The 16,544-nt window shown below is 35.1% G+C and overlaps 1 protein-coding gene across 2 annotated transcripts in view; it reads right to left on the bottom strand.

Annotated features, from left to right (window-relative positions):
- The window catches only part of GALNTL6 (polypeptide N-acetylgalactosaminyltransferase-like 6), a 1,244,620-nt gene that overhangs the window by 968,461 nt on the left and 259,615 nt on the right, over positions 1 to 16,544 (bottom strand). The gene's annotated exons all lie outside the window — the stretch shown is intronic.

Raw genomic sequence — 16,544 nt, forward strand, 5'->3', positions numbered from 1 at the left:
TATGAATTTACTTTTATTTCTTAATAAGAGTAAAGGTAAGCAGTTGATGGTTACTGTGGTTGCTCAACAAACAATGACTTCAGAGTCTCAGTTCCTTTTGTGCTCTGCCATCCTCAGAATTTTTGCTTTAATTTTCATTGTTCTAAAATGGTTTCTGTTTCTTTGAATTTAATTTCCCTTTAGGGAAGGAAGAAAGGAAGGGAGGGAGGGAGGGAGGGATAATGAGTTACCTGAATCTGTTCCATTTTATCAATAAAGTACAACCTTTCCCAGAAGTTCCACTCTCAGACTCCTGCCTGCCTCATAATGGTCAGAGCTCTGTTATCTATCCATCCTCAGTTGCCAAGGGCATAGCGGGGAAGGATTTCTGGTTGCATCCTGGGTGAGGTCTAGAAATGCATTTCTAATATATGAAAAGCCTCTAGGAGGATATTGAGAGATAGCACTTCGTGGATATTGGTCAACATTCAAAACCAGTTCAGAAGTTTATAGTGAATATAAGAGCTGATTTATCCAATATTGCTTCCCAACAACTCTAAACACAGAGATTACAAAACAAAGAATAGAAGTGAGTAGTAGGACCAAAAACAGGAAGGTTAGCTGAAGAAATGCCCGTAAAGAAATTTCCCAGTAGGGACCACTCCTCTACACACTGCTCTCCAAAACTCAGTTGTTGAGAGTGATTGGAAACCTGGCATATATACAGAACAAAAAACAGATGGTGCTTTTCTAAAAAAATATGATGATCTGTCTGGGAATAGCTGAGGTTTTCAGTGTTGATGTTGGTATGCAAGAATATCATCCTCTACATACCGGCATTTAGTGGGAGAGGTCCTAGCCTACTTTCTACAAACATACTAAAGACAAGTCTACCGGTTCCCAAAGTGTTATCCTTTTATGGAAGAAGGTAATTAGGATATGAAGCTAAAATCACAACAGAAGCGGATATCCATATCAGTTACTTATGTTAATTGACTCAGTTCTTTATTTTAAAACATGAATAGCTAAATAAGGATCACCAGACATTTAGGCACATTAAGAATACAAAAGAAATGGTTTAACATGAATAAACAGAAAAATTTGAAAAGAAAAAAATTTTTTGTGGATCAAACAAAACATGTAAAAATCCTGAGCATCACCTGAAAGAAATTAAAGATAAGCAAAAGCAAGCAAATAGTAGTTTTTTTTTTTTTTTAAAGGCTGTAAGTAAATACAAGAAATCAGAAAACAAGGAAGTCATGTGACTGGATGGAAATAAAATATTCTGAGGGAGTCCTAAAGGTTAAATTGAAGAAAATCCAGAATATGCACTTGTCAAAAACAAACAGAGGCCAAGCCCAGCAGTGGCTCATGCCTGTAATCCCAACACTTTGGAAAGCTGAGACAGAAATATCACTTGAGGCCAGGATCTTGAGACCAGCCTGGGCAGCATACTGAGAACCCCTGTCTCTAAAAAATTAGCCAGACATGGAGACATGCAATGGTAATCCTAGCTATTTAGGAGGCTGAGGTGGGAGGATTACTTGAGCCTAGGAGTTCAAGGCTGCTGAGAGCTATGGTTGTGCCCTTGCACTCCAGCCTGGGCAACAGAATAACACCCTGTCTCTTAAACACACACACACACATTCACACACACACACACACACACAGAGAATATGACAGAAAAATAAACAAAACATATAAATCCAGAAAGCCTGATATTTAACTAATAGAAATGAGAGGAAAGGAAAAAGAAAAGAAAAATGGAAAAAAAAACCCCAAATTATCCATAAAATCTAACATTTCCCAATTTCAAAATAATATTAAAAATATTCTACATTTTATTATAAATTTTAATATAAATTTTAGAATACTTAGGATAAGAAAAAAATAATTCTAGATGGGGAAAATTCTTCCAAAGACTAAAGAAAGAATAGTAATTTTTTCCAAAAAAAGGTCCACCAGAAAGAAATGAGATTTCACTGGGATTATCTTCCTACCATGAGTGATTGCAATAAGCCCTTTAAAATTCTGAGGAAACCTAGGTTTCTTGTTCCAAAAGCCATTATTCTATGCTCTGCTTTATGATGTGGGGACAAGGACTTGCAAATCAGATTCCTCCCTTGCCACCTGGATTCTTTGTTAATCTCTCACAATACAAGATGCTAGAGGGAGACTCACTTGCCAAAAACAAACACACAAACAAACATGCAAATATATAACAAAGGGTACTGCTTTTTCCTGTTTGATTAATGCTCCTAGCTACATATCCCCAACGGTGCTTTTTCTCCCCATAGCACAGCTTTTTGTTTCCTTTTTTCCACCACTTCCAGAAACAGTTTTATTGCATCCCCTCGTACACACACTTACTCACCGGCTGGACCTCTCTTAAGTTCCTGAGGTCTGTGACTAGTGCTATGAGGCTCCTCAGAGTTCCTGAGCTGCCAGTTGAGCATCCTTTGCTACCTCAGAGCCCTAGAGATGATATCTCCTTACTGATGTTACTACTTCCATCATCTCTCTCTCTCTCTTTTTTTTCTATTTGCCTTTTCAGTAATGCATCATCAATTTTTTGACATTGTTTTATTTTTTGAATAGCTGGTGTGATTTTCTTCTTTTTGGACCTTCCCTAACACAGCCCCCACTCCAATTTTAAAGTATGAAGGCAAATTGTTAAAATTTTAAACAAGCAAAACTCTGAAAATTGTACTTCCCATGTGATTTTTTTGTTTGTTTGTTTTTGAAAACATAAAAGGGTGGGAGAAGTGGTCCAGAAAAATCAAAGAAAAAAAAAAAAACTATAGCATTTAAGAAACAGTGAAGTTAATCCAGGAATGCAAAAAAAAAAAAAAATCAAGATATAGCTGTACAGTAAACAGAATTAATAATAGCTATAGATTTAATCAGGCAATTGGAAGATTCTTGATAACAGCTCTTCGAGAAAAAAGTGATTACATGTGATAAATATGATTAGGACGTTAATAATCTTAGTGTAATAGTGAAAGCATAAGCTAAAATAGTGGCAATAAAACTCTTTAGGAAATAAATGAAGAGAATAAGAATTTATACAAATAAACCATGGTTCAAATGGGTAGCAAATTAATAAATAGCATGATTTTGAAACATTTATGAAAATATAAAAACAAAACACATAATTTATTTGGATTGTTATCTCAAATTTATTTGGAAGAATGGTTAGCTAGGTTTGATTATATATCCCTTTCTTTAGGACTGTTATCACTAACTGCTTTGTTCTGAAATGAACATTATTCATGCACTTTTAATAAGGTAAGTTTTTTTCCCAATTTTTGAGATTAATCTATAGTAGGAAACTTTATAAGAAAGTATTTGATTGAACCCCAAATTATTATTACATAATGGAATACAAATCTAACAATCATTGAAATTTATATTATTTAAAAAAAATCTTTTCAGTGTTATACAAACTTAAAGTCGTGTTATGTTAAATTAAGTGATAGACAATCACGACATGTCTGAGTCATTTCCAAGTAAATTAAAATACTGAAACATTATTCTACATAAGTTTAAGTTTATAGGCTGGGCGCAGTGGCTCACGCCTGTAATCCAAGCACTTTGGGAGGCTGAGGCGGCCGGATCACGAAGTCAGGAGATCGAGACCATCTTGGCTAACACGGTGACACCCTGTCTCTACTGAAAATACAAAAAATTAGCTGGGCGTGGCGGCGGGCGCCTGCAGTCCCAGCTACTCCGGAGCGTGAGGGAAGAAAATGGCGTGAACCCGGGAGGCGAAGCTTGCAGTGAGCCAAGATAGGGCCACTGCACTCCAGCCCGGGTGACAGAGCGAGACTCCGTCCAAAAAAAGAAAAAAGAAAGAAAAAGAAAAAGTTTAAGTTTATATAGCTGGGCTTGTTAGAAAATATGTACTGTTCCACATTGAAAAATTGTTTTACAAAAAGCCTAAAAACTAAAATTATTTGCTTCTTCGGTTTTCACTAGAAATTAAGGTTACTATGAGTGAAAATTTTAACTAATCTATGTCAGCAGTCCCCAACCTTTCTGGTACCAGGGACCGGTTTTGTGGAAGACAATTTTTCCACCGACCGGGGCAGTGGGGATGATTTCAGGATGATTCAAGTGGGTTATATTTATTGCGCACTTTATTTCTATTATGACATCGTAATATATAATGAAATAATTTTACAACTCACCATAGTGCAGAATCAGCGGGAGTCCTGACCTTGTTTTCCTGCAACTAAACAGTCTCAGGATGATGGGAGACAGTGTTAGATCATCATGCATGGTCTTCTCTCAAGGAGCGTGCAACCTAGAATCTTCTCACAAGGAGCTTGCAAGCCAGATTCTTCGCATGCGCAGTTCACATTACATTTCACGCTCCTATGAGAATCTAACGCTGATGCTGATCTGACAAGAGGCGGAGCTCAGGGAGGAATGAGAGTGGCGGGGAGTGGCTGTAAGTACAGATGAAGCTTTGCTCCCTTGCCCGCTACTCACTTCCTGCTCTGCAGTCCCGCCCAGATCCTAACAGGCCATGGTACCAGTGTGTGGCCCAGGGTTTGAAGACCCCAGATCTATATAATTAAAACTACTATATACAAGAAACAGTTCTGTATACAGAGTGTATGAGAAAAGTAAAATGTTCTACGGCATGAGATTGTGGTTTTTGTTAACAGTATTTTTGTCTAGGTTAAAGGGTATCTAAAAGTTATTCCGAAATTAAAAAAAGATAAAATGGTATAGATAAAATTAGATTATTATAAACAGTTGGGGGAAAAAGAGTTAAAACATTTAAGAGGCTATACAAGGTTGATGAAAATCTTATCCTGTGTAGTCAAAATTGACTGAGATTGACAGATTTGTTTACCAGGTTTTCTTAAAATTAACTTTATGGCCAGGTGCAGTGGCTCACGCCTGTAGTTCTAGCACTTTGGGAGGCTGAGGCAGGAAGATCACGAGTTCAGGAGATCGAGACCATCCTGTCCAACACGGTGAAACCCCATCTCTACTAAAATACAAAAAATGACCCGGGCGTGGTCTTGTGCACCTGTAGTCCCAGCTACTCGGGAGGCTGAGGCAGGAGAATCGCTTGAACCTGGGAGGTGGAAATTGCAGTGAGCTGAGATCATGCCACTGCACTCCAGCCTGGTGACCTGGTGACAGAGCAAGACTTCGTCCCCCACAAAAAAAAAAAAAAGAAAAAAATGTTAGCTTTAGCCTTAATAGTAAACTGATATAAAACTAAAATTTGATTTTTTCTTCGAGACAAAATGTTAATATTATAAAAATAAAAAGTTTTGTAAACTTCACAAAAAGGTGGAGGGAGAAAAAGAGAAAGATTCTGTGTGTCTCCTGCTGTTTTTATTAGATCTTTTGATTATTTTAGAAACGGAATTTACTCTATCAAAGAGTAAAGGTTTTTGCTTTTTGAGATCTTTCATATATTATTTTGGCTAAATGAATGACTATTATTTTATAGTGATCTGTGATTCCATTTTGATCAAATGCTCTAAATGTTTGACAGTTTTGACAGTCTTCCCAAAAACAAATTTCAAAATCAAAAGTCTTTTTGACATCAACCTAACTTTAGCATGATCCAGAGGCCCCTGAAGCATGTGAAACAGAGATAAGAAACACACTTATTTTATGTATTAAATTATATAGGAGGCGTCAAATAAGAAATACTTACTCTTCCATGAGTTATATTTATATGAAAATTTATTAATATGTGTTCCAAATTTGTTAAATTTGTTCAAGATTCTTAAAATTTTCTTATGTCTTGGTATATGTTATTAGTCGTAATTATAATCATTATATAAAATTGTGGTAAGACACCTAAAATAACCAAATTTTCTTTATAATTGCATCTTTAAACATGGCCATTTTAAGTCTTGTCAATAATTAGTTGCTTTGTTGTGGTACTTTCTTTTTTCTGAATGCTTTTTGCAAATCCTAAAGTATTTTGTCTTCAAGGAGGTTCGTAGTAAGGATAGGAAAAAAATCTGTAAAACTACAGAAATACAGGTTTCTGACAATTATGAGGTTATGTCATTAGACTGGGTCAAATTTCCAAAACTTTAATTTTCAGAATAGAATAAAATCACTCATAACATGACTAACCCAATATCAAACAAAACAATAATTAATGAAATGGAACTAAACTGACGAAGGAATGAAATTATATTTATGACATTTTTGTTTAAAACATTCCCAATTCTTTTCTCTCTCTCTCTCTCACTTTCTCTCTCTTCAGCTAAGCATAGTTTTACAGCAATTTGATAAAATATGCTTTTGTGAGCAAAATTAAAACATTTACCTTTCACTCTACCTGATCCCTCCAGAAGCAGAAACTGTTTGTGAGTATTCTTATTTCATGGAAATACAATATTTACACAAGTTTAGTAAGAATCTCTTTTATTTTATAACATGACATAATTGAAAACGCTGGTGATTTTAACAAGGCTTTGACTAGAATGTCATATTATCAGATATGACCAGACTGCCTTTGGAAATTAAAGTTAAATTTATGGAGCCATTAAAAATCTCCTTGGGATAAATTGGCCTGGTACCTTAAATGTATGATTCACATGATTATCTTAGAGTTGGGTAAAGAATGTCACTTCCTGGCAGGCCCAGGAATCTGAAGATATTTGGGGGGATCTCAAGAAGAGAGGTATTCACCCAATTCGTAAAGATATTACAACGTTTGAGAGCAAGTCAAATTCTTGGCTTGGCTTTCCAGCTTTGAGAGACTTTTAAAAGTCTAATCTGAAATTCCTGATGAACAAGTTCCAGCAAAGCCAGATTAAAAAGACTCTATATGAGCAATCACCATTATTGTAAGATGTACGCAAATAATTAGGCCAAGGATGAAGCATTTTGCAAATAAATTTGTCTTACTAATAATTTATCTTTGGTGAAAATGGAGAACCAGAGAGAGAAAAATTGTTTCAGAAAAAAAAAAACAAAAACAAACAAACCAACCAAAAAAAACTTGTATTTACTGTAGCCTTGGTACCAGCATGGTACTGGTACCAAAACAGATATATAGACCAATGGAACAGAGCAGAAGCCTCAAAATTACACCACACATCTACAACATCTGATCTTTGACAATCCTGACAAAAACAAGCAATGGCAAAAGGATTCCCTATTTAATAAATGGTGTTGGGAAAACTGGCTAGCCATATGCAGAAAACTGAAACTGGACCCCTTCCTTACACCTTATACAAAAGTTAACTCAAGATCGACTAAAGACTTAAACATGAAGCCTAAAACCATAAAAGCCCTAGAAGAAAACCTAGGCAATACCATTCAGGACATAGGCATGGGCAAAGACTTCATGACTAAAATACCAAAAGCAAAGGCAACAAAAGCCAAAATTGACAAATGGGATCTAATTAAACTAAAGAGCTTCTGCACAGCAAAGGAAAATATCATCAAATTGAACAGGCAACCTACAGAATGGGAGAAAATTTTTTGCAATTGATCCATCTGACAAAAGGCAATATCCAGAACCTTAAGAACTTAAACAAATTTACAAGAAAAAAAAATCTCATCAAAAAGTGGGCAAAGGATATGAACAGACACTTCTCAAAAGAAGACATTTATGCAGCCAATAAACATATGAAAAAAAGGCTCATCATCACTGGTCATTGGAGAAATGTAAATCAAAACCACAATGAGATATCATCTCATGCCAGTTAGAATGGCTATCATTAAAAAGTCAGGAAACAACAGATGCTGGAGAGGATGTGGAGAAATAGGAACGCCTTTCCCCTGTCAGTGGGAGTGTAAATTAGTTCAACCATTGTGGAAGACAGTGTGGTGATTCCTCAAGGATCTAGAACCAGAAATACCATTTGATCCAGCAATTTTATTACTGGGTATATAGCCAAAGGATTATTAATCATTCTACTATAAAGACACAGGCACACGTATGTTTATTGCGGCACCATTCACAATAGCAAAGACTTGGAACCAACCCAAATGCCCATCAATGATAAACTGGATAATGAAAATGTGGTACATATAAACTATGGAATACTATGCAGCCATAAAAAGGATGAGTTCATGTCCTTTGCGGGGACATAGATGAAGCTGGAAATCGTCATTCTCAGCAAATTAACACGAGAACAGAAAACTAAACACAGCATGTTCTCGCTCATAAGTGGGAGTTGAACAATGAGAACACATAGACACAGGGCAGGGAACATCACACACCGGGTCCTTTTGGGGAGTAGGGGGCTAGGGGAAGGATAGCATTAGGAAAAATACCTAATGTAGATGACGGGTTGATGGGTGCAGCAAAACCACCATGGCACTTGTATATCTGTGTAACAAACCTGCACTTTCTGCACATGTACCCTAGAACTTAAAGTATAATTAAAAATAAATAAAGAAATAAATTAATTTTAGAATGAACCTAAGAAAAGAAACTATAGTGCACTTGTTACTAAATTCTAGCCTGGTTCATTTGCTTTCGAGTTTTTTTTTTTTTTTCTTTTAAATTATCTGAACTTAATCCTGAATATTCAGTTTCCTCCAATATTGGGCTATGAATCTCCAAACAAACATTTTCAATTTCTCTCCCACCCTTCTGACTTGGAATCACTAAAATTAAAATGGCCTTTTTCCTAAAGCTCTGCAAACTGAAACTGGTCACCTACATAATAAGTAGACTCCAGAGAAATCACCATGATGGCTTGTGCATGGACCAATTCTGTGCTAGGAAAATCTGTCAGATTGCCACTGTCTGCCCTCCTCCAACTGAAGATACTTTGGCTCAGATAAAAAAATCTTTGCAACTGACTGCCCTCCAGACTCTTGAAAAACTGGTTTATAGATGACTCCAGACATTAGCCTTTTTTTCTGTTTCCATAGAAATGCCTCTTATTAAAGATTTGTTTGCCTGCATCATATATAGAGACCTAGCTTTCAGAACCCATCTGTACCACCATCTCCTAAGACGAGACTCAACTGTTTAATTGGACTGGTCTATTCTCAGAAATAAAACTGACTTAGCTGGGTGTGGAGAAAAGTGCTTAGATGAGTTCTTTCCTATGTACTAATTCTCATTGTAATCTATGTTCTTTTCTTCCTCTGCAGGTCTCTCAGCACTTGATTACTACCCTGATTTCTCTATCCATACCTACCAACCCTATTTTAATATGTGCAACTTTCTGAAAATGAGGTTTTAAATGGGGGACTGAAGGTAACCAGACTATTTCACTCAGAAATTTGGCTAAAGAAATAGTTGCAAGGTTTCTCTGGCCTCTCCCCTACCCTGCTGTTGTCTCTCAATCCCGTCTCTCTCTCGAGCACAAGATTAATCTGTTCTCTCAAGTTCTCTTACGTTCCTAGAAACCAGATATGATAAAGAGAAACGGAGTTGCCTTCTCTGAAATTTCATTAACCAAAAAAGATGAAAACTCATATTCCAGAGGAGGAGATTGAAAACTAAACCCCACACCTAGAGCCCAGACTTTGTTCCAAACCAAACTCTTTGTTCAATTTAATTTCCAAAGAAATTATTTATTAACCATTGTCTGAACATTAGATCTATTCCTTTTCCCCATAAAAAGCATTTACTATCCCTAAAACTGCACCATTTCCCCTAACTCTTCTTCCCCTATGAAGAAGGCGATATATACATCTGTACCACATTGAGTTATAGGTAATCATTTTTCTGTAATTTCCTTATGCTATGCACATTAAAATAAATTTGTATGCCTTTTCCTATTAATTTGCTTTTCATCTATTCAGTTTCAGTGAACCTTCACCCATACACATGTAATAAATATGATGAAGAGGGTTAATAATCTTAGAGTAATAGTGACAGCATAAAGCTAAAATAATGGCAATAATATTCTTTAGGAAAAAGTAAAGATCTGTACAAGAAAACTGTGGTTCAAAATGAAGGGCAAATTATTATGTAGCATGATTTTGAAAAAGTCATGAAAATAAAAACATATTTTAATTATCATTATAAACTTTTTGGAAGAATGATGGGCATTTCCATAGGATTCAGTATCTCTTTCTGTACAACCAGTAACTACTTTGTTCTGAAGTGAACATTATCCATATAGTTTTAATGAGGCAACTTTTATTTCTTCCCTACTTTTGGGGTCAACCTATAGTAGGAAATTTTTTAAGGAAGTACTTGATTGAATGCCAGATTATTTAACTATGTTTTAACTATGGCTATTTAAGTAATTACTAATTTATAGCAGTTTTTCAGATGCTAATATGTTTGTATGGTTCAGAATAAATATATATATGAAAAAGATGTACAATTAAAAAATCTCACTGGTACCTTTGTTTCCACTGTTTTTTTCTTCTGCTATTTGTAGGTAATCACTTTTTATGTTTTGAGGGGGATCTTTACAGAACATCCTTGTAAAAAAATCAATATATTACTGTCTTTTTCCATGAGGTAATAATATGTATTTGCTTATTTTAAAAGGCAATAATACATATTTGCTTATTTTCCTCATAATGATGACATACTACATACACTTTTCTGCACCTTGTTTCACTTAGCAATGTATTGTGGAACACGGAACATTATTACTATATACATTTCTATCTTGTTTCAAAATAGGCTTAGTGCTCTATTTTGTATAAGTATCACAATTTATTTCACCTTTGAAAGAGCCACCTTGGTTGTTTCTAGGCTTTTACCATTATAGCTGATCACTTCAGTGAATAACCTTGAATACTTTCGTCATTTCCCACAATACACAGTAGGAACTGGAAGACAGCAGGAGACAGAAGAGGGACTCTTATGTGTACATCTTAAATTACAGACAGGATGTCAAGCAATATTGGTATATTCTATATGAATAATGTTCATTTTATTAATATTAAAGAAGTAAAATTTCTGAATATTATTTTAAGTTAAATAAATACCCATAATCTGTCTGTCAAAATTTTGTTAAGTAAATATGAAAGGGAAATAGGTATACTATACATGGCACTAAAATAGTATGAGCAAATTTGTTCCTGCTATTTTTTATAATGAGAAGTCAGTAAGAATGCCAACTTGATAAATCACTCACTAGACAGAAATAAATGCATATTATTTGGAATAATGGAGGTCAACAACAGCAGAACTGAAAATATGAAAGTGGCCAATCAGTTACCTCTGTGGGTTGCTATTGAGGTATAAATCATGACTCACCAACTTTTATGACCTTAATCTCAATTCTGTGTGCATGTGCTTATATGTATCTTATTTTAGAACATTTAGGAATAAAGTTTATACCAATAAAATAATTAAAACTGCTTTAAAATCAAGTTTAAAGTCAAAATAATTATATATATACAACAAAAATGGCTTGCACAGAAACAAAATTGACATTAGAAGTGATTATTCTTAAAAATAGTTATTTTTGATCATAGAGGAAGTGAGTGTTAGTGAAATAACTAGAAAACTAATGCTTCAGACAGGATATTTCCCTTAACATGCTAAATATGAATATATTGCAAATAGATCTTCAAGTATAATTATATTACTCATTTAAAAAGCATAGTGTTAATTTTCTCCAGTTTAATTATAGCTAATGTGTACACCTAATTAGAAAGGTTAATAAATTATTATCTCTACTATTTGACCTTACTAAAGCCCTCAGGACAATTCTTTCAGGAAATAAGGCCAGCTGAGAGAATATTAATGCTTTCTTCTATCAGAACTGATAGAATTTTGGCTGATATAAATAAAGACAAACTCTCTATGGTGGTGTAATAATCTGAGTTTGGGAACAAATGCTCAGTGTTTGCAAAGTACCCATTAAATTGATCTAAAAGTATTTATTAAGGATTACAGAGTGCAAAGCACTAACCTAGATATTTGAATGTGACATCAGGTAGAGAAGTCACGAAATGAAAGTGATAAACTACAAAATTTAAAAATTATAAAGCTGTGCTCGCCTCTAGAAGATGCTTCAGACTACTTCTTGGAAGAGATTAAACTTTACATAAAAAGACAATATTATTTTGTTATTTAGAACATTTGATGTTATACAAACATTTACAAAATTTAGATTTTTAAAATACATTTATATTTTAAAATAATTTAAATATATAATTAAGATTTTTTCTTGCCATGCAAATTAAAATACCTTATATAAAATATTAATATTTTTCTGCCTTAGACCAGTAGCTATTTCATGCTTAATGTATAATTTTGTTAATGTTCTTTCATTTTCATATGAAATATATATATTATATATATCTCTATATATATATATATTTTTTTAGACAGACTTTCTCCATGTTGCCCAAGCTAGTCTCAAATTCCTGGGTTCCAGTGATCCTCCTGCCTTGGCTTCCCAAAGTGTTAGGATTACAGGTATGAACCACCATGCCTGTAATATATTTCATATTTTTAATCACATAATGGAAATGTATGGTTCTTACATGGATTCCCAACCATTTCCATTGCTCTAGAATGTTGTGGTGTTATCAGGTTGCCTCTTTTTTTTTCCCCTTCCTTAAAAAGTCGCCAATTTATACATTTCTTACTAATTTATATGTTTCTTCCCAAACTTGTGTTCAGAGGACTTCAACAAAATATGGGTATTTTGAATAACTAAATGTACTAAAATTAGGTCTTCCTGTGATTTTTACTTAATCACCTTTGCTGTTATCACTGATTACTATATATTTAGTTTATTTCTATAGCTATTTGTATGTATTATTTTTTGCTTACAATATATTCTATTACAATTTTCTAATAAAAATACCTTACTCTTTTTTAGGGAAACCCTCTTGTGCTTCACGTCTTTAAGAAACTCAGTTCTCCCTGATAATCTTGTTGAAATTTAAATGACTGATTTTCAAATTGCTGATTGAATTTTCAGGAAGTACTTTAGTAAATAATTTTACATGAGAACATCATATACTATCATGACAGTGCTTCCTGGCTCTGTTTATTCTCCTTCTTATGCTCATATTTTAGTAAATGTAGATTTTATGTGGTAATCATCATCTGTATATGACTCACTATATTGATGAAATGTTAGGAATCAGATGAAGAAATGCAACTTATGATAGGCCAAATAGCCTGATCCAAATTTAATCCATTCAGTGGGCTATTTAAAAAAATGACATTTCTAGACACATCTTAGGCTAAACTGCCTAAATAAAAAATAAAGACAAAAACAAACAAACAAAACTTCCATTATAAATTCACCCACAGTTAAAATGATGCAGGCCTCTTCTGTCAAGAGCAGTTTGTGATCATACCATTGCACTACACAGATATTAATGGTTTGTCTTGCACTGTAATCCCTTTGCAGACCTACTGTTGTAATATAGGTTTGTTTTACGGCACAACATGTAGTTGGTCATAATATGGTCATCACTTTCTTGTTCCAGTTACATTGCTCATTCCATTCCAGGACGAAAAAGAAATTGTAAAATTTAAAAATTCTTCCTTTCACCACAGATTTCCTTCTTACCAGCACTCTCGGTCTTTTCTATATTCACTTCTTCATTTTTCTCATACTTCATTTTATCACAACCTACTGCAAACCTAGTTCACTCACATATATTTGACCCATCTTCCTTATAAGAAGTCAATTTCAATGTCATCAATCACCTCTCATTAGACAAGCTCCCAGCTTTGTATTCGTTTCCATTTTGTTTAATTTTTCACAGCCTTTGTCATAGAAAGCAACTCTGTGATCTCCTTCAAACTTCCTCTTGTTTCCTATGACATCAATCTCTGCAGCTGTTCCTTCTGTCTTGTATATACTTCCTAACTTTTTTTGAACCCTATTCTCCAGCCACTGCTTAAATAATGGAGTTCCATGGGTTCTAACAGATAGCTTAACACTCTTACTCTGCATTCCTCTGGAGAGTATGTCCATTCCCACAACTTTGTTTTTCATGAAATAGCAAATGAACACCTGCAGTACATGAGGCATTGTTCTGGTCATTAGAACTAGAACCATTATAAGATTAGTCAGTAATTTCTGCCCTAATGTAGCTTATGCTCTAATGGAGAGAGATGTGTATAAAAACAAATAAATAGACAAAATCTATAATACATTACATTATATGTGGCTTGGAGGATAAAAAAGGAGAAAGGGATAAGGAATGCCATGAGGTTGGGGAGAAGGGACTAAAGTTTGCTATATTGAGTAATATTATTTAACAAGGAGTCATTGATAAGATGACATTTAAGCAGAAAGAGATAAGGGTGAGCGCTATGGAAATATCTAAGGGGAATCTATTTCTGGTAGAAAATGCAGTTAATGCAAAGGCCCTGGGCCAAGAACATTCTTGGAGTATGATATTGTGTTTGAGGAATAGCAAGGAGAACAATGAATCTTGAGCAGAATCAGCAATCCTTGAGGACCTAGGATGTCACTGTAAAAACTTCAGCGTTTAAGTGAGCTAGGATATCACTAGCTCATGTTTAAGTGAAGTATTTTTTGCATGGAAATGACAGGATCGAATATGTATAAAAAGGATCAATCTCTTGAGAGCTGTCTTGAAGTGGGGCAAGGACAGATTAGAAATACAACATAGGGAGATTTTACAATTACAACTCAGATAAAGCAAGAGAAAGTCTTAGACCAGATAGTTTTCTGTGGAGGTTATGAAAACACTTATTCTGAAAACAGTTTTAAGACAGAGCCTACTGGATTTACTCACAAAGTGTTGTGGAGCATGAGATTAAGAGGTGAGTTAAAGGTAACTCTAAGGTTTTGGTCCTGACCACTTGGGAAAATGTAACTTCTATGAGTTGAGATGAATAAGATTCCAGAAGGATTCAAGCTTTTGGGAAATATTTTAGTTATAAACATTAACTTATAGCACACAAAAAAGAAATATAAACAGTGAAGAGGAGAGTAAGGGTCTCAAAAATAATTCAGCAAGTAAAATCAACCCCTCTCCCTCCACTTACGATAAAACTTTTTAAAGCACCATCAATACTCATAGATGTCTCTTCTTTCTCATTTTTCATTCCATCCTCAACCCAAGCTAGCCCAGGTTCATGGAGCTTCATGACTCTGCTGGCATGATTCTTGCTGCAATCTAATGTGACCACCATTAAAGTAAAATATTTTCTGCGTTCTCCTATTTGACATCTTATCAAAACTCAAGAATGATGACTGGTCCCTGGTTCTTGTATCATTTTTTCATTGTCTTCTCTGCCACATTCTTGCTTTTCTTCTCCCCTTTACTTTCAATGCTCATTGTCTTTTTCCTTGGCAGGTACATTCTCCCCTATACAGATATTTAAGCTCAAATCTTAGCCCCTTTTCTATCCCTTTGCCCTCTCCCTTGGTAATCTCATGTATAACCACAGGTGAAATTGCCACCTCACATATTTCATTTTGTGCCCAATCATGTCTTCTGTGATTCAATTGCCTACTTGATTTTTCCCTTTTGGGCTTGTGAAAGGCATCTCAAATTCAATCTGTTTTGAAGTATACTTCTTTCCCTCCCTAAAACCTAGGTTTCTGCTATTCATTTGTACAACAGAATTTTGGTATTTTTGTTTTTAAATTTCTCCAAGTTACTTTCTTTTTATTCCTTCTCCATAGCTAATGCTTCATGAACATGATGGCTTTACTTAGCAAATATTATTTGACTTGGCCAGGGGCAGTGCCTGTAATCTCAGTACTTTGGGAGGCCAAGGCAGCTGGATCATTTGAGGTCAGGAGTTTGAAACCAGCCTAGATAATATGATGAAACCCCGTCTCTATTAAAAATGCAAAAATTAGCCAGGCATGGTGATGGGTGCCTGTAATCCAACTCAGGAAGCTGAGGCAGGAGAATAACTTGAGCCTAGGAGGCAGAGGTTGCAGTGAGCAGAGATCGAGCCATTGCACTCCAGCCTTGGTGGCACAGCAATACTCTGTCTCAATCAAAAAATAAATAAATAAAGAAAATAAAGAAAATATTATTTGACTCTTTCCACTTCTCTCCATTATCCACCACCTTGTCTAAGCTACCATTGTCTCCTGCCAGGGTTCCTGTAGTATGGCTGTTGTATATGCATCAGCACTACCTTCTCCCATATTCACCTCGTATTCCACTTCCTGCTCCAAGTATTTTAGCAACACCTTTATCACAGAGGTTGTCAATTTTTTGTTTAATTTATTATTATCTTTGAGACAGAGTCTTGCTCTGTTGCCAGGCTGGAGTGCAGTGATGCGATCTTGGCTCATTGCAACCTCTGCCTCTCAGGTTCAAGTGATTATCCTGCCTCAGCCTCCGGAGTAGCTGGGATTACAGGCATGCGCCGACATGCCCAGCTAATTTTTGTATTTTTAGTAGAAACAGGTTTCACCATGTTGGCCAGGATGGTCTCGATCTCTTGATCTTTTGATTCGTCTGCGTCGGCATTGCAAAGTACTGGAATTGCAGGTGTGAGCCACCACGCCCACCCAAGTTGTCAACTTTCAGATTCAGCCTTAGTAGCTTTGTAGTTCTTTACTGATGTCACATTTATTCCAATTATTTTGGAAGTAGCTTAAACAAATGCCAGATGCCACTTCCTGCTTCTCAGTTTCTCATGAATACAGGTTGAAGATAAGCATTAAGGTTCA

Source organism: Colobus angolensis, unplaced genomic scaffold (assembly GCF_000951035.1).
Source record: "Colobus angolensis palliatus isolate OR3802 unplaced genomic scaffold, Cang.pa_1.0 Scaffold5, whole genome shotgun sequence".
Lineage (NCBI taxonomy): Eukaryota > Metazoa > Chordata > Mammalia > Primates > Cercopithecidae > Colobus > Colobus angolensis.